This window comes from Macaca nemestrina, chromosome X, assembly GCF_043159975.1.
Source record: "Macaca nemestrina isolate mMacNem1 chromosome X, mMacNem.hap1, whole genome shotgun sequence".
Taxonomy (NCBI): domain Eukaryota; kingdom Metazoa; phylum Chordata; class Mammalia; order Primates; family Cercopithecidae; genus Macaca; species Macaca nemestrina.
Window position 1 is genome coordinate 83,436,835 of NC_092145.1, and position 24,883 is coordinate 83,461,717.

General features: G+C 44.3%; 1 pseudogene; it reads left to right on the forward strand.

Moving 5' to 3' along the window:
• The first annotated feature begins 23,886 nt into the window (after positions 1–23,886).
• On the forward strand, positions 23,887–24,644 carry LOC105476644 (zinc finger CCHC-type and RNA-binding motif-containing protein 1 pseudogene; annotated as a pseudogene).
• The last annotated feature ends 239 nt before the right edge of the window (positions 24,645–24,883 follow it).

Genomic DNA, 24,883 nt, shown 5'->3' on the forward strand with positions numbered 1-24,883 from the left:
TTGTGATCTGATCACAATGAAATGAAACTAGAAAGCAACATAATTAAAACTGGAAAATGCACAAGTATGTGGAAATTAAACAACACATTCTAAAACAACCAGTGGGTAATAGAAGAAATCACAAGTGAAATGAGAAAATACTTTGAGACAAATTAAAATGAAAACACAAAATACTAAAACTTATGGGATGCAGTGAAAGCAGTGGGAAGAAGGAAATCTGTAGTTGTAAATACATACATTATAAAAGAAATGTCTCGGCGAGGTGCAGTGGCTCATGCCTCTAATCCCAGCACTTTGGGGGGCTGAGGTGGGCAGATCACTTGAGGTCAGGAGTTTGAGACCAGCCTGGCCAACATGATGAAACCCCATCTCTATTAAAAATACAAAAAATTAGCCGGATGTGGTGGTGAGCGCCTGTAATCCTAGCTACTTGGGAGGCTGAGGCAGGAGAATCACTTGAACCGGGGAGGCAGAAGTTGCAGTGAACCAAGATTATGCGACTGCACTCCAGCCTAGGCGACAGAGCAACACTCCGTCTCAAAGAAAAAAAAAAAAGTCTCCAATTAATAACCTAAATATATACCTTAAGAAATAAGAAAAAAAGAGCAACCTTTGGGAAACTGAGGCAGGAGGACTGCTTGAGTCCAGGAGTTCAAGACCAGCTTGGGCAACAGAGTAAGACCCTGTCTGTTAAAAAAAGAAAGAAAAGAGAAAAGAAAAAGAAAAAAAGAGAGAAGACCCAAATAATTAAAATCAGAAATGAAGATGGGAACATTATTACCAAACCGCCTTTTCCCATTTCATAGCCTATATCTTAAGATTAAAGTGTTTAAAAACCCAGAGGGAGGGATTGAAACCGCCTTTGCAAAATTATGACTGAGACAATGAAAGAGATCTAACTTAACTGACTCCATCTTGCTTCTAACCTCCAAGCTATCCTTGTTCATTCCTGGGCGTAGGCTGAACTAACTTTGGGAAAAACTTAGTTTATAGTTGAAACAAAGACGGTAACAGCCCTTTCCCAAAGCAGACCTCCTTCTTGCCTGGGGACTAGATTGCCTTTGTAGGACTAACATTAGCCACAAGATTAGAAATTACAGTTTAGGAGTCATGCAGCTGGAGGCTACAAGATTCTGACCCTAAACTGCTCCTAAGATCTGTGCTTGAGATATTTTGCAGACTCTGCACTTGATGGATCAGCTGGCACCACCCAGATCAATAAACTGGCTCATCTGATCTTGCGGCGCCCACCTAGGAACTGACTCAGCACAAGAAGAAAGCTCCGACTCTCTATGATTTCATCTTTAACCAATCAGCACTCTCGGCTCACTGGCTTCCCCACTACCCACCAAGTTATCCTTAAAAACCCTGCTCCCAGGATGCTCTGGGAGACTAATTTGAGTAATAATAATTAATTCCAGTCTCCTCCACAGCCGGCTCTGCAAGAATTACTCTTTCTCTACTGCAATCCCCCTGTCTTGATAAATCGTCTCTGTCTAGGCAGCAAGGTAAACTCCTTGGGCAGTTACAATTGTAAAGAACTGTGAAGTAGGCAGGGTGTGGTGTCCCACACCTATAATCCCAACACTTTGGGAGGCCAATAAGGGCGGATCACTTGAGGTCAGGAGTTCAAGACCAGCCTGGCCAACATGGTGAAACCCATCTCTACTAAAAATACAAAAATTAGCCAGGCATGGTGGTGTGTGTCAGTAATCCCAGCTACTCAGGAGGCTGAAGCAGGAGAATTGCTTTAACCCAGGAGGCAGAAGTTGTAGTGAGCCGAGATTGTCCCACTGCACTCCAACCTGGGTGACAGTGTGAGACCCTAGCTCAAAAATAAAATAAAATAAAATAACTGTAAAGTATTATAACAGAATACTGTCAACAACTGTACACCAACAAATTGTATAACCTAGATGAAATGTGTAAATTCCTAAAAACACATAATCTATCAAGACCAACTCATAAAGAACTAGAAATCCTGAAAAGATCTATAATTAATAAGGAGACTGAATCAGTAATAAAAAACCTCCCAACAAAGAAAAGCCCAGGATCATATTGATTCACTGGTGAACTCTATCAAAAATTTAACGAAGAATTAATACTAATCAATTTTTTTTCTTTTTTTTCTTTTTTTTTTTTTTTTTGAGACAGAGTCTCACTGTGTTGCCCAGGCTGGAGTGCAGTGGCACAACTTGGCTCACTGCAAGCTCCGCGTCCTGGGTTCACGGCATTCTCCTGCCTCAGCCTCCGGAGTGGCTGGGACTACAGGCACCTGCCACCACACCCGGCTAATTTTTTCTATTTTTTAGTAGAGATGGGGTTTCACCGTGTTAGCCAGGATGGTCTTGATCTACTGACCTCGTGATCCACCCGCCTCGGCCTCCCACAGTGCTGGGATTACAGGCGTGAGCCACCGCGCCTGGCCTTTTTTTTTTCTTTTTACTGAGACAGAGTCTTGCTCTCTCACCCAGGTTGGAGTGCAGTGGTGAGATCTCGGCTCACTGCAACCTCCACCTCCTGGGTTCAAGCAGTTCTCCTGCCTCAGCCACCCAAGTAGCTGGAATTACAGGTGTGTACCACCATACCTAGCTAATTTTTCTATTTTTAGTAGAGACGGGTTTCACCATGTCGGCCAGGCTGGTCTTGAATTCTTTTTTTTTTTTTTTTTTGAGACGGAGTCTCGCTCTGTCGCCCGGGCTTGAGTGCAGTGGCACAATCTCGGCTCACTGCAAGCTCCGCCTCCCGGGTTCATGCCATTCTCCTGCCTCAGCCTCCCGAGTAGCTGGGACTACAGGCGCCCGCCACCACGCCCGGCTAATTTTTTGTATTTTTAGTAGAGACGGGGTTTCACTGTGTTAGCCAGGATGGTCTTGATCTCGAACTCTTGACTGTGTGATCCACCTGCCTCGGCCTCCCAAAGTGCTGGGATTACAGGTGTGAGCCACGGTGCCTGGCCAAGAATTAACACTAATCTTTCTGATAGTCTTCTGAAAATTTGAAAAGGAAAGAACACTTCCTAGCTCATTCTATGAGGTCAGCATCACACCGATACCAAAGCCAGAGAAAGACACTATGTGAAAAGAAAACTACAGACCAATATCCTTTATGAATACTGATGCAAAAACCTTAACAAAATGCTGGCAAACCAAATTCAGCAGTATATTAAAAGGTAATAGACCATAACCAACTGGGATTTATTCCTAGAATGCAAGAATGGTTAAACATAGGAAAATCAATCAATGAATATAACTACATTAATAGAATGAAGGAAAAAACCACATGATCATCTCAGTTGATGCTGAAAAAGTATTTGACAAAATCCAACATCCTGTCATGATAAAAGGCAAACAGTAAACTAGGAATAGAAGAGAACTTCCTCAACATGATGAAAAGGCCCTATATGAAAAACCCGTATGTAACATCATACACAATGGTGAAAGATTGAAAGCTTTCTTCATAAGGTAAGATACTGCCTTCACCACTTATTTTTTTTCTTTTTTTGAGATGGAGTTTTGCTCTTGTTGCCTAGGCTGGAGAGCAATGGTACGATCTTGGCTCACTGCAACCTCTGCCTCCCAGGTTCAAGCAATTCTCCTGTCTCAGCCTCCTGAGTAGCTGGGATTACAGGCATGCACCACCATGCCCAGCTAATTTCATATTTTTAATAGAGACGGGGTTTCTCCATGTTGGTCAGGCTAGTCTTGAACTCCCGACCTCAGGTGATCTGCCCGCCTCGGCCTCCCAAAGTGCTGGGATTACAGACGTGAGCCACCACATCCAGCTACCTTCACCACTCCTATTAAACATAGTAGTGGAAGTTTTAGCCAGTAATTAAGCAAGAAAAATAAATAATAGATTGGAAAGGGAGAAGTAAGATTGTCTCTTTTCACAGATGACATGATGGTATATATGTACAAAACCCTAAAAATTACACAAAAAATGATTATAGCTAATAAGTGAATTCAGTGAAGCTGTAGTATACAAAATCAACACACAAAAATTAATTGAATTTCTATACACTAGCAATGAAAACTACAAAACATTGCTGAGTGAAATTAAAGAAGACATAAGGCCGGGTGCGGTGGCTCAAGCCTGTAATCCCAGCACTTTGGGAGGCCGAGATGGGCGGATCACGAGGTCAGGAGATCGAGACCATCCTGGCTGACACGGTGAAACCCCGTCTCTACTAAAAAATACAAAAAACTAGCCGGGCGAGGTGGCAGGCGCCTGTAGTCCCAGCTACTCGGGAGGCTGAGGCAGGAGAATGGCGTGAACCCGGGAGGCGGAGCTTGCAGTGAGCTGAGATCCGGCCACTGCACTCCAGCCTGGGCGGCAGAGCGAGACTCCGTCTCAAAAAAAAAAAAAAAAAAAAAAAAAAAAAAAAAAAAAAAAAAAGAAGACATAAATAAATGGAAAGATATCCTGTCTTCATGGATTGGAAGATATTATGTGATGAATTACTCTTCATATGGTTATGATAAAAATACTCTTCTGGTCCGGGCGCGGTGGCTTATGCCTGTAATCCAGCACTTTGGGAGGCCGAGGCAGGCAGATCCCCTGAGGTCAGGAATTCAAGAACAGCCTGGACAACATGGTGAAACCCTGTCTTGACAAAAACACAAAAATTAGCCAGGCATGATGGTAAGTGCCTGTAATCCCAGGTATTCAGGAGGCTGAGGAATTTTTTTTTTTTTTTTTTTGAGACTGAGTCTCGCTCTGTCGCCCATGCTGGAGTGCAGTGGTGTGATCTCAGCCACCCCACCTGTAATTGTGCCATTGCACTCCATCTTGGGGGACAGAGCAAGACTTAGTCTTAAAAAACCAAAAAAAAACCCTCTTCAAAATGATATACAGATTCAATGCAATCCATATCAAAATTCCAATGGAATTTTTGACAGAAATAGAAAACCCACCTTCAAATTCATGTGGAATCGGCCAGACACAGTGGCTCACACCTGTAATCCCAGTGCTTTGGGAGGCCTAAGCGGGAGGATCACGAGGTCAGGAGTTTGAGATCAGCCTGACCAACATGGGGAAACCCTGTCTGTACTAAAAATACAAAAAAAAAAAATTAGCCAGGCATGGTGGCCGGTGCCTGTAATCCCAGCTACTTGGGAGGCTGAGGCAGGAGAATCACTTGAACACCAAAGCCAGAGTTGCAGTGAGCTGAGATCACACCACTATACTCCAGCATGGGCAACAGAGCGAGACTCAGTCTCAAAAAAAAAAAAAAAAAATCATGTAGAATCTGAAGGGACTTCAAATATCTAAAACAGTCTTTAAAAAGAAGAAAAACAAGTTGGAGGACTTACACTTCAAGATTTGAAAACGTACTACAAGGCCGGGCGAGGTGGCTCACTCCTGAAATCCCAGCACTTTGGGAGGCTGAGGCGGGTGGATCATGAGGTCAGGAGATCGAGACCATCCTGGCTAACAAGGTGAAACCCTGTCTCTACTAAAAATACAAAAAAATTAGCCAGGCGTGGTGGCGGGCGCCTATAGTCCCAGCTACTCTGGAGGCTGAGGCGGGAGAATGGCGTGAACCCGGGAGTCGGAGCTTGCAGTGAGCCAAGATCGCACCACTGCACTCCAGCCTGGGGGACAGAGCGAGACTCCATCTCAAAAAAAAAAAAAAAAAAAAGAAAACGTACTACAAAAGCTACAGTAACCAAAAGAGTGTGATACTGGCATAAAGACATATATATAGACCAATGGAATAGAATTAGAGAGCCCAGAAATAAATCCTCCCGTATATGGTCAATTGATCTTTTTGTTTTTATATTTTAAATTATAAATTGACAAGTTATAGTTGTAAATATTTATGGGGTACAAAGTGATGTTATGACTCATGAATACAAGCAGAATAATTAAATCAGGCTAATGAACACATTCAGTACCTCAGACACTTAACCATTTTTTGTGGTAAGAACATTTGAAATTTAAATTTACTCTCTTAGTGATTTTTGTTTTGTTTCATTTTGTTTAATTATTTTTTCTAGAGACATAGTCTCTCTGTGTTGCCCAGGCTGGTCTCAAACCTCAAACTCCTGGCCTAAAGCGATCCTCCTCCTACTTCAGCCTCCCAAAGTGTTGAGATTACAGGTGTGAGCCAGCACACCTGGCTTCTCTTAGCAATTTTGAAATGTACAATACATTATTATTTACTATATTCACTACACTGAGAAATATATCTTTTTTTTTTTTTTTTTTGAGATGGAGTTTCGCTCTTGTTGCACAGGCTGGAGTGCAGCGGCGTGATCTCAGCTCACTGCAACTTCTGCCTCCTGGGTTCAAGTGATTCTCCTGTCTGCCTCAGCCTCCTGAGTAGCTGGGATTACAGGTGCGTGCCACCATGCCCGGCTAATTTTTTTTTTTTTTTTTTTTGAGACGGAGTCTCACTCTGTCGTCCAGGCTGGAGTACAGTGGCATGATCTCGGCTCACTGCAAGGTCTGCCTCCCAGGTTCACGCCATTCTCCTGCCTCAGCCTCCCGATTAGCTGGGACTACAGGCACCTGCCACCATGCCCAGCTAATTTTTTGTATTTTTTAGTAGAGACAGGGTTTCACCATGTTAGCCAGGATGGTCTCGATCTCCTGACCTTGTGATCCACCTGCCACTCCCAAAGTGCTGAGATTACAAGCGTGAGCCACCGTGCCTGGCCTATGCCTGGCTAATTTTTGTATTTTTAGTAGAGACGGGGTTTTGCCATGTTGGCCAGTCTGGTCTGGAACTCCTAACCTCAGGTAATCCACCTGCCTCAACCTCCCAGAGTGCTGGGATTACAGGTGTAAGCCATTGCACCCAGCCTTATATCTCAAATTTAAAAAAACATATCCCTCCTAATTGAGGCTTTGTACCCTTTGACCATCATCTCCCCATTTCCTCCACCCCTCAGTCTCTGTTAAATACCATTCTACTTTCTGCTTCTTTGAGTTTGTTTTAGATTCCACGTATGAATGAGAACAGTATTTGCAGCACTATTCACAATAGCCCTGTTATGGAATCACCCTAAGTGTCCATCAACAGATGACTGAATAAAGAAAATGTGCTCTCTCTCTCTCTCTCTCTCTATATATATATATATATGCAACTGAATACTATTCATCCATTAAAAACAAGGAAATTTTGTCATTTGTGATAACATAGATGGAACTGGAGAACATGACATCAAGTGAAATAAGCCAGGCATGGAAAGACAAACACTACATATTTTGACAAGGGGGTACCAACAATATTCAATGGGGAAAAAGAGAGTCTCTTCAACAAATGGTACAGAGAAAACTGTATATCCACATGCTAAAGAATGCAGTTGAACCCTTGCCTTACACCATTTTTTTTTTTTTTTTGAGACAGTCTTGTTCTGTTGCCCAGACTGGAAGTGCAGTGATACCATCTCGGCACACTACAACCTCCGCCTCCTGGGTTCAGGTGATTCTCCTGCCTCAGCCACCCAAATAGCTGGGATTACAGGTGTGTGCCACCACGCCCGGCTAATTTTTGGTTGTTTTCTGTTTGTTTGTTTTTGTAGTTTTAGTAGAGAAGGGGTTTCACCATGTTGGCCAGGCTGGTCTGAAACTCCTAGCCTCTAGTGATTCACCTGCCTCTGCCTCCCAAAATGCAAATTATAGGCGTGAGCCACCACACCCATTCACCTTATACCATATTTTTAAAAATTAACTCAAAATCAATCAAAGACCTAAATGTAAGAACTAAAATTATAAAACTCCTGGAAGGAAACATAGGGGGAAATCTATATGACATTTGTCTTGGCAATGATTTTTCGATATAACACCAAAAGCACAGGCAACAAAAGAAAAAAAATGGATAAATTGGTCCAGGTGCAGTGGCTCACAGCTGTAATCTCAGCATTTAGGGAGACTGAAGTGGGAGAATCACTTGAGCCCAGGAGTTCAGGACCAGTCTGGGCAACATAGGGAGACCCTGTGTCTACAAATTAAAAAATCAGACTGGGCGAGGTGGCTTATGCCTGTAATCCCGGCACTTTGGGAGGCCAAGGTGGGAGGATCACGAGGTCAAGAGATCAAGACCATCCTGGTCAATATGGTGAAACCCCGTCTCTACTAAAAATACAAAAATTAGCTGGGCGTGGTGGTGCACGCCTGTAGTCCCAGCTGCTTGGGAGGCTGAGGCAGGAGAATTGCTTGAACCCGGGAGGTGGAGGTTGCTGAGATGGTGCCACTGCACTCCAGCCTGGTGACAGAGTGAGATTCTGTCTAAAAAATAAAAAATAAAAAATTAGCCAGGTGTAGTGATGCACAACTGGGGTCCCAGCTACTCGGAAGGCTGAAATGGGAGGATTGTTTGAGCCCAGGAGGTTGAGGTTGCAGTGATCAGTGACTGCACCACTATACTCCAGCCTGGGTGACAAAGCTGAAACCCTGTCTAAAAAATATATATATATGTATATATTATTTATATATATATACACAAGTAAATAAATTGGACTTCATCAAAATTAAAATTTTACTAACATCAATGGACATTATCCAGAAAATGAAAAGACAACTCGTAGAATGGGAGAAAATATTTGCAAATCATATACCTGATAATATTCAGAACGAGTGAATAACTCCTACTATTAAAAAAATCCACTTCATGGCCGGGCGCGGTGGCTCAAGCCTGTAATCCCAGCACTTTGGGAGGCCGAGACGGGCGGATCACGAGGTCAGGAGATCGAGACCATCCTGGCTAACACGGTGAAACCCCGTCTCTACTAAAAAATACAAAAAACTAGCCGGGCGCGGTGGCGGGCGCCTGTAGTCCCAACTACTCGGGAGGCTGAGGCAGGAGAATGGCGTAAACCCGGGAGGCGGAGCTTGCAGTGAGCTGAGATCCGGCCACTGCACTCCAGCCTGGGCGACACAGCGAGACTCCGTCTCAAAAAAAAATAAAAATAAAAAAAATAAAATAAATTAGTTGAGTGTAGTGGTGTCTGCTGGTAGTCTTATCTATTTGGGAGGCTGAGGTGGGAGGATCACTTGAGTCCGGAAGGTCAAAGCTGCAGTGAGCCACGATTGCGCCGCTGCACTCTAGCCTGGATGACAGAGCAAGACCCTGTTTCAAAAAAAAAAAAAAAAAACCAAACAAACAAAAAAATTCTCAATAGGCTAGGAACTGTAGAAATTCACAATTTGATAAAGAGTTATCTATGAGAAAACAATGGCAATCATCATACTCCATACTGAAATATGGCTGGGCGCAGTTGCTCCCGCCTGTAATCCTAGCACTTTGGGAGGCCGAGGCGGGTGGATCACGAGGTCAGGAAATCTAGACCATCCTGGCTAACATGGTGAAACCTCGTCTCTACTAAAAATACAAAAAAAATTAGCCAGGCGTGGTGGCAGGCGCCTGTGGTCCCAGCTACTCGGGAGGCTGGGGCAGGAGAATGGTATGAACCTGGGAGGCACAGCTTGCAGTGAGCCGAGATTGTGCCACTGCACTCCAGCCTGTGCGACAGTGAGACTCCGTCTCGGAAAAAAAAAAAAAAAAAATGATAGGGGAATAAACCTAACAAGAAATATACAAAACATTTATATAAGTAAAATGACAAAATTTTACTGAAGGCTGTAAGTATGAAGGTTTTTTTTGTTTTTTTGTTTTTTTGAGACAGAGTTTTGCTCTTGCTACCCAGGCTGGAGTGCAATGGCGCGACCTCAGCTCACTGCAACATCCTCCTCCCAGGTTCAGGGGATTCTCCTGCCTCAGCCTCCTGAGTAGCTGGGATTACAGGCGTCTGCCACCATGCTTGGCTAATTTTTTGTATTTTTAGTAGAGACAGAGTTTCACCATTTTGGTCAGGCTAGTCTCGAACTCCTGACCTCAGGTGATCCACCCACCTTGGCTTCCCAAAGTGCTGAGATTACAGGCATGAGCCACCGCACCCGGCCTTATTATTATTTTTTGAGACAGGGTCTCGCTATCACCCAGGCTGGAGTGCAGTGGCACCATCATAGCTCACCATATCCTTGAACTCCTGAGCTCAGGCAATCTTTCTGCCTCAGTCTCCTGAGAAGCCATGACTACAGGCATGTGCCACCATTCCTGGCTATTTTTTTTTTTTTTTTTTTTTGAGATGGAGTCTTGCTTTGTCGCCCAGGCTGGAGTGTAGTGGCGCGATCTCGGCTCACTACTGCTAATAGTGACTTTCTCTGAAGAATAAATTGAAGGGTTCAAGTCTTTTATTTTTCATTATACTCACTTCTGCAAGTTTCTTGCTTTTTAGAGATGAAGGAAGCTCATATCAGAATGTTGAATATTTAAGTGTCACAACGGCACAGGTGATATTCAAACCTATCTTCAGTGCTGACTTTTCTCATGAACTCCTATTCTGCATTTACAATTAACTGCCTGCTAGCATGTCCACTGGCATGTTTTGCCATTACTTCAAACTCATACCTAAAATAAAATTCATTATCAGAATAATATTCAAATAATATTAGTTCCAGTTCATGGTTTTCCTATTTTTGTTAAAAGCACTAGCTTTCCACTTGTTACTTAAGCTTGAACCCTTGGAGTGATCTTATACCCTTCCCTCCTCATCAGAAAAAAAAAATTAGCGGCCGGGCGCGGTGGCTCAAGCCTGTAATCCCAGCACTTTGGGAGGCCGAGACGGGCGGATCATGAGGTCAGGAGATCGAGACCACCCTGGCTAACACAGTGAAACCCCGTCTTTACTAAAAATACAAAAACTTAGCCGGGCGAGGTGGCAGGCGCCTGTAGTCCCAGCTACTCGGGAGGCTGAGGCAGGAGAATGGCGTAAACCCGGGAGGCGGAGCTTGCAGTGAGCTGAGATCCGGCCACTGCACTCCAGCCTGGGTGACAGAGCGAGACTCCGTCTCAAAAAAAAAAAAAAGAAAAAAAAAGAAAAAAAAAATTAGGTTCAGGGTTTTCTTCTTCTTTTTAATAATATTTTACATGTCTCTCTCCTATCTATTTTTTGTTTGTTGGTTGGTTGGTTGTTTTTTTCTGTTGTTTTGTTTTGTTTTGTTCAGACAAAGTCTTGCTCTGTCACCCAAGCTGGAGTACAGTGGCATGATCTGGGCTCACTGCAACCTCCATCTGCCGGGTTCAAGTGATTCTCTTGCCTCAGCCTCCCAAGTAGCTGAAACTACAGGCACCCGCCACCACGTCCAGCTATTTTTTTGGTATTTTTAGTAGAGATGGGGATTCCTCATGTTGGCCAGGCTGGTCTCGATCTCCTGAGCTCAGGCACTCCACCTGCCTCGGTCTCCCAAAGTGCTGAGATTACAGGTGTGAGCCACTGCACCCAGCCTCTCTCCTATCCTTTGCCATTCCAATTTAGGTCCTGCATTCAACAAATATTTATTATCACAAATGCTAGGCAATTTTAGTTGCTGGGAGGAGTGCACTAAAATAGATTTATATTCTAGTGAAAGAGAAACAAGGTACACGTAAACAAGTAATTATGCAATACAATTGCTAACATATGTTTACCCTATGCCAGGCACTGGGCTGAGGGCTTTGGATGTGTTAACTCATTTAATACTCCTAATGACTCCACGATATAAGCATTGTTATTATCCCCATTCTACAATTGGGGAAACTGAAGCATATAGCTATTAAGTAGTTGAAGATCATATAGCAGTAAGTAGAGAGACAAAATTTAAATCCAGGCATCCTCATGCTATAGTTTGCCCTTTCAACAATCATGTTCTATTGCTTCTCATGTAAGGAAACTTCAGTCGATAAGGGCTATGGAAAAAATCAAACAGGGTAATGTGATAGTCACTGAGACAATAGGTGCTAATTTAGAGAATTTTATAAGTAAAATGTTTATTCAGAAACAGAATGCTTATTCCTTGGTACTACAAGGAAAAATCAGCATTCAGACAAAAAGTTTTTGCAGCAAGGCAATTTTACTTTTTGCAGAAAGGGTGCGCCTCACACATGGAACAATGCAGAAATTTACTTTCTACAGAAAGTAAAATTGCCTTGCTGAGAGAACTTTTTGTCTGAATGCTAATTTTTCCTTGTGGTACTGAGGAACAAGCATTCTGTTTCTGAATAAACATTTTACTTATAACAAGAAGATGGTCAAAAAAGACATTTCTGAGAGGTTTTATTTATTATTATTATTATTATATTATATATTTTTTGAGACAGAGTTTCACTCTTGTTGCCCAGGCTGGAGTGCAATGACACAATCTTGGCTCACTGCAACCTCCACCTCCCTGGTTCAAGTGATTCTCCTGCCTCAGCCTCCTGAGTAGCTGGGATTACAGGCATGCACCACCACGCCCGGCTAATTTTGTATTTTTAGTAGAGACGGGGTTTCTCCATGTTGGTCAGGCTGGTCTCGAACTTCCAACCTCAGGTGATCTGCCCGCCTTGGCCTCCCAAAGTCTTGGGATTACAAGCGTGAGCCATCGTGCCCAGCCCTATTTATTTATTTACAGACAGGGTCTCACTTTGTTGCCCAGACTGTAGTGCAGTGGCGCCATCTCAGCTCACTACAGCTTCCATGCCCTGGGCTCAAGTGATCCTCCTGCCTCAGCCTCCTGAGTAGCTGGGACTACAGATGTACACCATCATACCTGGCTAATTTTTGTATTTTTTGTAGAGACAGGTTTTTGCCATGTTCCCCAGGCTGGTCTCAAACTCCTGAACTCAAGGGATCCTCCCGCCTCAGCCTCACAAAGTGTTGATATTACAGGTGTACACCACCACACCTGGCCTTTTTTTTTTTTTTTTTTTTTTAATTTAAAAAAATCATGGCCGGAGGCAGTAGCTCACGCCTGTAATTCCAGCACTTTGGGAGGCCGAGGTAGGTAGATCACCTCAAGTCAAGAGTTCAAGACCAGCCTGGCCAACATGGTGAAACCCCATCTCTACTAAAAATACAAAAAATTAGTTGGGCGTGGTGGCGGGCGCCTGTAATTCCAGCTACACAGGAGGCTGAGGCAGGAGAATCACTTGAACCCAGGAGGCAGAGGTTGCAGTGAGCCAAGATCATGCCACTGCACTCCAGCCTGGACAACAAGAACAAAACTCCGTCTCAAAAAAAAAAAAAAAAGAATAATTTTAGGCCGGGTGTGGTGGCTCATGCCTGTAATCCCAGCACTTTGGGAGGCCGAGGTGGGCAGATCACTTGAGGTCAGGAGTTCAAGACCAGCCTGGCCAACATGGTGAAACTCCATCTCTACTAAAAATACAAAAATTAGCCAGGCGTGGTGGCACATGCCTGTAGTCCCAGGTACTTGGGAGGCTGAGGCAGGAGTAAGTCCCAGGTACTTGCTTGAACCTGGGAGGCGGAGGGTGCAGTGAGCCAAGATCACACCATTGCACTCCAGCCTGGGCGACAGAGCGAGACTCCATCTCAAAAAAAAACAAAAAATAAAAAAACAAAACAAAAACAAAAAGAAGTTGTAAATGCTCACTACCTATATCTATTTATTGAGAATTAAAAATTGTTATGTTCTATTATTTTTCTTTTTATTCATTGGAATAGTTGTGTAAAGACATGTGCTCTCATTTACTATTTTGTTACCCAGTTTACCTAGGAAAAGCAGGATAAATGTTTGATTTTTTTCCCCTTCATTGACCAGTTTTCAAGATAATTAATCAGTTTCCATCAGGAGAGATGATATTTGAACTAAGACCTGAATGAGGAGCCAGCTATTCAAAGATCTGGAGGAAGAGGCCAGGGGTGGTAGCTCGTGCCTGTAATCCTAGCACTTTGGGAGGCCGAGGTGGGCGGCTCGCTAGAGCTCAGGAGTTTGAGAACAGCCTGGGCAATGTGGCAAAACTCTGTCTCTACAAAAAATACAAAAATTAGCTGGACGTGGTGGTGCATGCCTATAGTCTAAGCTACTTTGGGAGCTGAGGCGGGAGGATCACTTGAGCTGGGCAGTTAGAGGCTGCAGTGAGCTGTGATCACGCCATGGCACTCCAGCCTGGGCAACACAGTGAGACCCTGTCTCAAAAACAAAAACAAAAACAAACAAACAAATAGGCGGAGTGGCTCACGCCTGTAAACACCTGTAATTCTAGCACCTTGGGAGCCTGAGGCGGGCGGATCACTTGAGGTTAGGCACTCGAGACCAATATGGTGAAACCCTGTCTCTACTAAAAATACAAAAATTAGCTGGGCATGGTGGTGGGCACCTGTAATCCCAGCTACTTGGGAGTTTGAGGCAGAATAATCACTTGAACCAGGGAGGTGGAGGTTGCAGTGAGCTGGGATTGTGCCACTGCACTCCAGCCTGGGGGACAGAGCAAAACTCCTTCTCAAAAAAAAAAAAAATTCTGGAGTAAGAAAATTCCAGCTGGAAGGCCGGGCACAGTGGCTCATGCCTGTAATCCCGGCACTTTGGGAGGCCAAGGCGGGCAGATCACCTGAGATCAGGAGTTCGAAACCAGCCTGACCAACATGGAGAAACCCCGTCGCTACTAAAAATACAAAATTAGCCGGGCATAGTGGCGCTTGCCTGTAATCCCACCTACTCAGGAGGCTGAGGCAGGAAAGTAGCTTGAACCCAGGAGGTGGAGGTTGCAGTGAACTGAGGTCGCGCCATTGCACTCCAGCCTGGGCAGCAAGAGCAAAACTCTGTCTCCATAGAAAAAAAAAAAAAAAATAGAGAATTCCAGCTGGGCGCAGTGGCTCACGCCTATAATCCCAACACTGAGAGGCTGAGGTAGGCAAATTGCTTAAGCCCAGGAGTTTCAAGACCAGCTTGGCCAACATGGCAAAACCATGTCTCTACAAAAAAATTAGCTGGGCATGATGGTGTGCGTCTGTGGTCTCAGCTAGTTGGGAGGCTGAGGTGGGAGGATCACCTGTGTCCGGGAGGTGGAGGCTACAGTGAGCTGAGATCACCACTGTACTCCAGCCAGGGCAACAGAGTGAGAACCTGTCAAAAAAAAAAAAAAAAAAAAAAAGAAAAGAAAAGAAAAAAGAAAGAAAAAAGAGAGAGAGAATTCCAGACAGGAGTATCAGATAGTACAGACGAACAGAGGAAGGAGTGAGCTGTATATGTTCAGGGAATACAGAAGACCAGCATGGCCATATTACTTTCATTCCTACCTTTGGAACTCTCTCTTAAATCCGTTACCCCCTCTTCCATTTTTCCTACCATACCGTTAATCTGGAGTCTCATCCTTCTCCCTTGGACCACTGCAATTACCTTCAACTCATTTTAGTGCCTCCAAGCTTCTCTCCCACCCTACCCAGTTAACCCCTTGGTCACCTAAAGCTTTTAACTCTGTATAGTTTCTTTGGTGAGAATGCATTTATAATTTTACAACAGATGTCACTGGCAAAATAAGATTCATTTAATAGAGGGGAGTGTTTGCTGAAAAAGTATTGCTGGACACCAAGGAATATAGGCTTTGAATTTCATGACATGAAGTAAAAAATAAAAAAAAAAAAGAATACAGGTTTTGTAGTCAGACCTGGATTTAAGTCCCTGCTCTGACACTTGCCAGCTGTGTGACCTAAGGAAAATCATATAACGTCCCTGGGATTGTTTCCTCATCTATTAAAAAAATAGTAATAGGCCAGGCGCGGTGGCTCATGCCCGTAATCCCAGCACTTTGGGAGACTGAGGCGGGTGGATCACCTGAGGGCAGGAGTTCAAGACCAGCCTGGCCAACATGGTGAAACCCCATCGCTACTAAAAAATACAAAAATTAGCCAGTCATGGTGGCACATGCCTGTAGTCCCAGCTACTCGGGAGCCTGGGAGCAGAGACTGCAGGGAGCTGACATCGTGCTACCGCAATCCTGCCTGGGAGACAGAGCAAGACTCTGTCTCAAAAAAAAAAAAAAGTAATATACATTTTTGTGAGAATGAGAATAGACACACACACATACACACAGACAAAAAGAGAGAACAGAGAATATATATATGTATGTATGTATGTGTATATATATCTTTATTACAATGTCTAGATCATAATAAAGGCTCAATAAATAGTAGTTTAATTTTTGTATTACTCCCACCATGCCTCTTGCAGAAGATCCAGGTTCAGTGATTAAATCTACCAGCTTAAAAACCTCAGGCATTGCTAAGAGCTGTCCTAGAGTCATTTGAAAACATCCAAAATCTAAAACCTAAAAGGGATCTTGGAAGAGGAGTTTGATATGATGCCCCTCTAGCCTAGCAGAGTCCCTCTGACAAGCCTAACTGTGGACCAGGGAGGCTCTTGGTTGATAGTGGTATCTTACATTGATATAAGCCTTTTCCAAATAACTTTTATTTATTTATTTATTTATTTATTTATTTATTTATTTATTTATTTATTTTGAGACGGAGTCTTACTCTGTTGCCCAGGCTGGAGTGCAGTGGCTCAATGATAGCGGCTCACTGCAACCTTCGCATCCTGAGTTCAAGTGATTCTCCTGCCTCGGCCTCCTGAGTAGCTGGAACCACAGGTGCATGCCACCACGTCTGGCTAATTTTTGTATTTTTAGTAGAGATGAGGTTTCGCCATGTTGGCCAGGCTGTTTTTGAACTCTTGACCTCAGGTGATCTGCCTGCTTCAGCCTCCCAAAGTGCTGGGATTACAGGTGTGAGCCACTGCACCGGGCCCCAGATAACTTTTACATCTCTGATCACCTGCTCTCTAACCTCACTGAGATGCCTAGGTACTCCACTTCTCAGTTCATCCAGATCAAGTAATTATCTCCCAGTTATACTAGTTTTCTCTCCCACACTCCATGAACAGCCACTCCAATGTTACTGTCTCTGAGACCCCTGCCTCCATTATCCTCTTTCTTCCTTTCTGCTCCCAAAGTCCCAGAAACTGCTAGAGGGAGAACCAAGTAGACAAATATAAATTCATGCTGTCCAATTTCAACTTGGCCCTTGCAGTTGCTCAGCAACCCTTTTATTTGTCTCATACATTCTCTGGCAGTCTCCCACAGAGGCTGTTCCAGACCTTCCTCTTTCTCTTCAAACTACAAATTCCAGTCTCCCTCTTTCTACTTCCAAAAACTTCATATTAGACAGTTTCATTACATTAACTATTCCTCCTGCAACAAATCAGTATCTTTCTCCCTCCCAGCTCAATCCTCTAGACATCCAGTTCCATTCCTGGGAAAGCAATAAATGTTATTTATCTCTTATTTATCTTTCCAGAGATATTTTATGACTCTATAAGCAAAAATATGGAAAAGAAGGAATTTGCACTGCCTGTTAAAGATAAGCAGGATTGGGCGGGTGTGGTGGCTCACACCTGTAATTCCAGCACTTTGGGAAGCCGAGGTGGGAGGATCACTTGAGCTCAGGAGTTCGAGATAAGCCTGGACAACATGGCGAGACCCCATCTCTATAAAAATTAAAAATTAGGCCGGGCGCAGTGGCTCACGCCTATAATCCCAGCACTTTTGGAGGCCCAGGCGGGCGGATCGCGAGGTCAGGAGATTGAGACCATCCTGGCTAACACGGTGAAACCCTGTCTCTACTAAAAATACAAAAAAATTAGTTGGGCATGGTGGCAGGCGCCTGTAGTCCCAGCTACTCGGGAAGCTGAGGCAGGAGAATGGCTTGAACCCAGGAGGCAGAGCTTCCAGTGAGCTGAGATCGTGCCACCGCACTCCAGCCTGGGCAACAGAGCGAGACTCCGTCTCAAAATAAATAAATAAATAAATAATAAAAAATTAGCCAGGCCTGGTGGCACATGCCTGTGGTCCCAGCTACTTGGGAGGCTGAGTTGAGAGGATCACTTGAGTCCAGGAGGTCGAGGTTGCAGTGAGCCATGATCCTGCCATTACCCTCCAGCTTGGGCAACAGAGGAAGACTCTATCTCAAAAAAGTAATTACAAAAATAAATTTTAAAAACAGATAAGTAGGATTTGGAGGCCTGGTGGAGTGGCTCTAGCCTGTAATCCCAGCACTTTGGGAGGCAAAGGTGGGAGGATCGCTGGAGTCCAGGAGTTTGAGACCAGCGTGGACAATATAGTAAGACCTTGTCTCTACAAAAAATTTAAAAATTAGCTGGGCATGGTGGTGCATGCCTGTAGTACCAGCTACCCAAGAGGCTGAGATGGGAGGATCACTTCAGCCCAGGAGGTTGAGGCTGTGGTGAGCCATGGAGCCATGGTCACGCCACTGCTCTCTAGCCTGGATGACAGAGCAGGCTCTGTCTCAAAAAAAAAAAAAAAAAAAAAAAAAAAAAGCCAGGCGTGGTGGCTCACACCTGTAATCCCAGCACTTTGGGAGGCTGAGGTGGGTGGATCACTTGAAGTCAGGAGTTCGAGACCAGCCTGGCCAACATGGTGAAACCCAATCTCTACTAAAAATACAAAAAATTAGCCAGGCATGGTGGCACACACCTGTAAGAGCTAAACTCCGTCTCCAAAAAAAAAAAAGATAAGTAGGATTTGGATAGGTGAAGAGAAAGGAGATGATATTCCAACCAGGACAAACATCCTGGGCAAAGGCATAGAGTTGGGAATTAATTTTTTTTTTATTTTTATTTTTTTTTTATTTATTTTTTTTTTTTTTTGAGACGGAGTCTCGCTCTGTCACCCAGGCTGGAGTGCAGTGGCCGGATCTCAGCTCACCGCAAGCTCCGCCTCCCGGGTTTACGCCATTCTCCTGCCTCAGCCTCCCGAGTAGCTGGGACTACAGGCGCCTGCCACCTCGCCCGGCTAAGTTTTTTGTATTTTTAGTAGAGACGGGGTTTCACTGTGTTAGCCAGGATGGTCTCGATCTCCTGACCTCGTGATCCGCCCGTCTCGGCCTCCCAAAGTGCTGGGATTACAGGCTTGAGCCACCGCGCCCGGCCAAGTTGGGAATTAATAAGATATATTTAGAAAACAGGGTATAGTGTAGAGTAATCCCCTGATAAATAATCCCAGCTGCTGCCTCAACTGCTACTTCTCCTTTTCCAGTTCTGTCTTCAGCCCAACTGCTTCCCTGCCTGACATATTCTACATACCAGCTGAGTAGAAATATGACACTACATGGCCCCTCACCCCTCCTATCTTGCCTGGACCTTCGTTACTATTTATTAAGCTTTCACCCCAACCATGTGTTTCAGTCTTGTTAAAGAGGTCCCAGCTCCTTCCTGAGTCACTTTCCAAGTCAGACACCTTCCATTTCCTTGGTTACCATTAAAAACAGGACAATGGGGCCGGGCGTGGTAGCTCACGCCTGTAATCCCATCACTTTGGGGACTTGAGGTGGGTGGATCACAAGGTCAAGAGTTCGAGACCAGCCTGGCCAACATGGTGAAACCCAGTCTCTACTAAAAATACAAAAATTAGCCGGGCGTGGTGGCGGGCGCCTGTAATCCCAGCTACTCAGGAGGCTGAGGCAGGAGAATCGTTTGAAACTGGAAGGCAGAGGCTGTAGTGAGCCAAGATTGCTCCACTGTACTCCAGCCTGGGCAATAAAAGCAAAACTCCATCTCAAAACAAAAAACAAACAAACAAAAAAAACCCCAGGACAATGAATATAAAAGATGCAATGTAGGGCCAGACATGGTGGCTTATACCAGTAATCACAACACTTTGGAAGGCTGAGGCGGGCGGATCACTTGAGGTCAGGAGTCTGAGACAAGCCTGGCCAACATCGTGAAACCCTGTCTGTACTAAAAATACAAAAATTAGCCGGGCATGGTGGCGGGCACCTGCAGTACCAGCTACTCAGGAGGCTGAGGCAGGAGAATCGCTTGAACCCAGGAAGCAGAGGTTGCAGTTAGCCGAGATTGTGCCACTGTACTCCAGCCTGGGCCACAGAGAGAGTCTGTCTCAAAAAACAAACAAACAAACAAACAAAAAGATGTTTTTGTTTTTTTTTTTTTGAGACGGAGTCTTACTTTATGGCCCAGTCTGGACTGCAGCCACACGGTCTCTGCTCACTGCAGCCTCTGCCTTCCAGGTTCATTCCATTCTCCTGCCTCAGCCTCCCAAGTAGCTGGGACTACAGGCACCCACTGCCACGCCAGGCTAATTTTTGTATTTTTTGTAGAGATGGGGTTTCACCATGTTGGTCAGGCTGGTATGGAACTTCTGACCTTGTGATCTGCCCGCCTCAGCCTCCCAAAGTGATGGGATTACAGGTGTGAGCCACCGTGCCTGGCCAAGATGTTATTGATTTTATCAATATATACAATTTTATCAATATATACAACACACAGGTCAAGGAAACATATTAAATTATGTGACAAAGTTGCAATCAGCAAAACCCAGACTGTGTGAAACTCTACTGAAAAATAACCCAATTCCTTCAATGAAAAAATTGCAAGGAAAAAATGAGATAAAGAGAACCTTTATTTATTTTTTATTTTTATTTTTTTTCAGAGGGAGATCTCGCTCTGTCACCTAGGCTGGAGTGCAGTGGTATGATATCGGCTCACGGCAGCCTCCCCCCAACGCCCCACCGACCCCAGGTTCAAGCAATTCTCCTGCTTTAGGCTCCCAAGTTCCAAGTAGCTGGAACTACATGTGGCCACCACCACACCCAGCTAATTTTTGTGATTTTAGTGGAGACAGGGTTCCACCACATTGGTTGGGTTGGTCTCGAACTCCTGACCTCAAGTGATCTGCCCGCCTGGGCCTCACAAAGTGCTGGGATTACAGACCTGAGCCACTGTGCCCAGCTCCAGTATATGTCACTTTCAAATTAAGGGTTCCTGTGCTGGTCATGGTGGCTCACACCTGTAATCCCAGCACTTTGGGAGGCCAAGGTGGGCGGATCACTTGAGGTCAGGAATTTGAGACCAGCCTGATTAACATGGTGAATCCCCATCTCTACTAAAAATACAAAAAGTGTCTGGGCATGCTGGCTCATGCCAGTAATCCCAGCACTTTGGGAGGCTGAGGCGGGCAGATCATTTGAGGTCAGGAGTTTGAGACCAGCCTGGCCAACATGATGAAACCCCGTCTTTCTAAAAATACAAAAATTAGCTGGGTGTGTTGGTACATGTCTGTAATTCCAGTTACTTGGGAGGCTGAGGCAGGAGAATCGCTTGACCCTGGGAGGCGAAGGTTGCAGTGAGATGAGATTCTGCCACTGCACTCCAGACTGGGCGACAGAGTGATACTCAGTGTCAAAAAAAAAAAAAAATTAGCTGGATGTGGTGGTGTGCACCTGTAGTCCCAGCTACTTGGGAGGCTGAGGCACAAGAATCACTTGAACACGAGAAGTGGAGGTTGCAGTAAGTGGAGACCAGGCCACTGCACCTTAGCCTGGGTGACAGAGTGAGGCTCTGTATAAAAAAAATAAAAATAAAAAAAATAATCCTGGGCATGGTGGCTTACTCCTGTAATCCCAGCACTTTGGGAGGCCGAGGCAGGTGGATCACCTGAGGTCATGAGTTTGAGACCAGCCTGGCCAACATGGTGAAACCTCGTCTCTACTAAAAATACAAAAGTTAGCTGGGCATGCTGACGGGCACCTGTAATCCCAGCTACTTGGGAGGCTGAGGCAGGAGAATCCCTTGATCCCGGGAAACGGTTGTTGCAGTGAGCCAAGATTGAGCCACTGCACTCCAGTCTGGCAGATAAGAGCGAGACTCCGTCTAAATATATATATATATATATATATATATATATACACACACACACACACATATACATACACACACACATATATACACATATATGTATATATACACACACACACACACACACACACACACATATATATATAGACCGAGTGTGGTGGCTCATGCCTGTAATCCCAGCACTTTGAGAGGCCGAAGCAGGTGGATCACCTGAGGTCAGGAGTTCGAGATCAGCCTAGCCAACGTGGTGAAACCCTGTCTCTACTAAAAATACAAAAAGTAGCTGGGCGTGCTGGTGGGCACCTGTAATCCCAGCTACTCGGAAGGCTGAGGCAGAATTGCTTGAACCCGGGAGGCAGAGGTTGCAGTGAGCTCCAGCCTGGGTGATAGACTGGGACTTCATCTCAGAAAAAAAAAATATATATATATGTGTGTGTATATATATATACACATATGTATATAAATACTTGGTATTTGATATGAAGGTATCTTCTTGGTATCTGATATGAAGGAATTATTGTTTATGTGTGCTAATATTATAATGATTTTTTAAAAAATAATTCTTACTTTTTAGAGAAATATACTGAAATATTTTCATTATACTAGTCTGTCTACTCTTATACATGTTATAAATTCTTCATTAAAAAGTTTTAAAACAATGTTATTGAATTCTCAAGCATCTAATGAAAGTGTACAGATTAGTCTGAAGGAGTAGAACAGGAGGAGCTGGAATTTAAGAAGAGGAAGGTCTGGAACAGCCTCTGTGGGAGACTGCCAGGGAATGTATGAGTCAAATAAAAGGGTTGCTGAGCAGCTGCAAGGGCCAAGTTGAAATTGGACAGCATGAATTTATATTTGTCTACTTGGTTCTCCCTCTAGCAGTTTCTGGGACTTTGGGAGCAGAAAGGAAGAAAGAAGATAATGGAGGCAGGGGTCTCAGAGACAGTAACATTGGAGTGGCTGTTCATGGAGTGTGGGAGAGAAAACTAGTATAACTGGGAGATAATTACTTGATCTGGATGAACTGAGAGGTGGAGTACCTAGGCATCTCAGTGAGGTTAGAGAGCAGGTGATCAGAGATGTAAAGGTTATTTGGAAAAGCCTTACATCAATGTTAAGATATCACTGATCAACCAAGAGCCTCCCTGTTCCCCAGTTAAGTTTTGTCAAAGGAACTCTGCTAGGCTAGAGGTGCGTCATATCAAGATCCTCTTCCAAGATCCCTTTTAGGTTTTTAGGTTTTAGATGTTTTCAAATGACTCTAGGACAGCTCTTAGCAATGCCTGAGGTTTTAATCAGTAGCTGTATGACCCCAGGCAAGGTATTTTATATTTTGTTCCCTAGTTTCCTCATCTACAAGAAGTTGTGATAATAATACCTACCTCACAGAGCAAGTGTGAGGATTAAATAAAATAATGTGGGTAGAAGTGCCTAGCACAGTGGTATTCTGTACAGAATACTGTACTCCCTCATCAGGTGAATATAGTCTCCCTTAATCCTGAAGCTGATGCAATTGTGTGGTAATTATGTTATCACCTTATAGAGGAGCAAAACTTGACTGTCAGACTGTCAAGAAAATCCTATTTTCTTTCTTGCTTTTTTTTTTTTTTTTTTGAGGCGGAGTCTCGCTCTGTCACCCCGGCTGGAGTGCAGTAGCACAATCTCCGCTCACTGCAACCTCCCGCCTCCCGGGTTCACACCTTTCTCCTGCGTCAGCCTCCCAAGTAGTTGGAACTACAGGCACCTGCCACCACACCCGGCTAGTTTTTTTGTATTTTTAGTAGAGACAGGGTTTCATCGTGTTAGCCAGGACGGTCTTGATCTCCTGACCTCGTGATCCACCCGCTTCAGCCTTCCAAAGTGCTGGGATTACAGGCATGAGCCACTGTGCCCGGCTGAAAATCCTATTTTCTTAAAAACATTATAAAATTGGATACTGGAGATGTGTCCGCCCCCCTTCAATAAAAAAGTCATCTAACTTTCCTAACATGCTGAGGTAAAAAAGCTTTCAGTGAAGAAAAGGAATAGTAGCAGCAGTAATAATAATAGCAAACACATGTTTACTGGATTTGAGCCTTAGACGAATGATATGGCCTAGAGATTAAAATGTGAGTCATCTGTATGGGGGTGATATTTGAAGTCACGTACATAATTGAGGGTGTCTGGAAGAGTTATATGAGAAGAGAGCAATCCTAGGACTGAGTCCTAAGGAACTGAATCACTGAATGGCCAGGAAGAAAAAGAGGAGTGTAAAAATGAGTCCCAGGACTCGTGACGCCAAGGCTGCTGCGAGCGGCTATGAAGAGTCGGGGTTGAGGTGGGGTTGAGCCCCAAATGAGCCGAGGGCTCGCACTCTTCTGGTCTCCCAGGACCGCCCCACCTGAAGAAATGAGTGGTGGATTGGCTCCAAGTAAGAGCACAGTGTATGTATCCAGCTTGCCCTTTCCCTGACAATGACCTGTAGCGGATATTTTCCAACTATGGCAAAGTTGTAAAGGTTACCATAATGAAAGATAAAGATATCAGGAAGAGTAAAGGGGTTGCATTTATTGTATTTTTGCATAAACACGGCACAAAACTGTACCAGGGCAATACACAACAGTTATTTGGTAGAGTGATAAAAGCAAGCATTGGCTGGTTGCAGTGGCTCATGCCTGTAATCCCAGCACTTTGGGAGGCCGAAGTGGGCGGATCACTTGAACCCAGGAGTTCAAGACCAGCCTGGCCAAACATGGCGAGACTCCATCTCTACTAAAAATACAAAAACTAGTCAGGTGTGGTGGCGTGCCTGTAATCCCAGCTACTAGGGAGGTGAGACAGGAGAATCACTTGAACCTGGAAGGCAGAGGTTGCAGTGAGCGGAGATCACGCCACTGCACTCCAGCCTGGGTGACAGAGCAAGACTCCATCTCAAAAAACAAAACAAAACAAAACAAAACAAAACAAAAACAAAAACAAGAGGAAGCATTGCTATTGACAATGGAAGAGCAGCTGTGTTCATCCGAAGGCGAAACTACTTTGATAAATCCAAGTGTTATGAATGTGGGGAAAGTGGACATTTAAGTTATGCCTGTCCGAAAAATATGCTTGGAGAACGTGGGCCTCCAAAGAAGAAAGAAAAAAAGAAAAAAAAAGAAAGTTCCTGAATCAGAAGAAATTGAGGAAGTAGAAGAAAGTAAAGATGAAGGGGAGAATCCTGCTCTTGACAGCCTGAGTCAGGCCACAGCATTCCAGCAAGCCAAAATTGAAGAACAAGATGATTCAAGATGCCCAAGGATAAAGAAAAGCACATATTTCCGTGATGAGGAAGAAACTTAGTGATTAAAATCTTGCCCTAGCACAGTAATAAAAATTAAGATTTGTTAGTAACAATCTTGATGATCTG